The following is a 377-nucleotide window of genomic DNA, read 5'->3' on the forward strand; positions in this document are numbered from 1 at the left end:
GCTGATACAAAATTAATTATTATTTTGAAAGCAATAATTATAGATATAACGCTAAAAGTGATTTGTAACAAAAGTAATAGCAACAGCAATAATTGCTGTAATCATAACTAAAATTATGATAATAACAGTGACAAATACATCAAGGTATCAAGAAAAAAGAAAGCAAATAGTAAGAACCTTCGCTCAACTCAATATTGATACAAATCTGTATTTTGTTGCAAACTTGAAATGTCAGAGATCATTTGCATATTCAGTTAAGATAATATTCAAAACCTAATGTCAAAGAAAGTTATTCATGAGAAGCGTAAAGGGCAGGCACCAAGGATAACGATTTACATACAATAAGCAAGATTTTTATCTGAAAACGGCATGGTCAA

At 28.9% G+C, this 377-nt stretch overlaps 2 protein-coding genes across 3 annotated transcripts in view; both read right to left on the reverse strand.

Moving 5' to 3' along the window:
* LOC119593051 (phytanoyl-CoA dioxygenase, peroxisomal-like) overlaps positions 1–377 on the reverse strand; it is an 85,323-nt gene that overhangs the window by 81,065 nt on the left and 3,881 nt on the right. The window lies entirely within an intron of this gene.
* The window catches only part of LOC119593053, a gene marked incomplete in the record, with an annotated part of 66,752 nt that overhangs the window by 632 nt on the left and 65,743 nt on the right, over positions 1–377 (reverse strand).

This window comes from Penaeus monodon, chromosome 31, assembly GCF_015228065.2.
Source record: "Penaeus monodon isolate SGIC_2016 chromosome 31, NSTDA_Pmon_1, whole genome shotgun sequence".
Classification (NCBI taxonomy): domain Eukaryota; kingdom Metazoa; phylum Arthropoda; class Malacostraca; order Decapoda; family Penaeidae; genus Penaeus; species Penaeus monodon.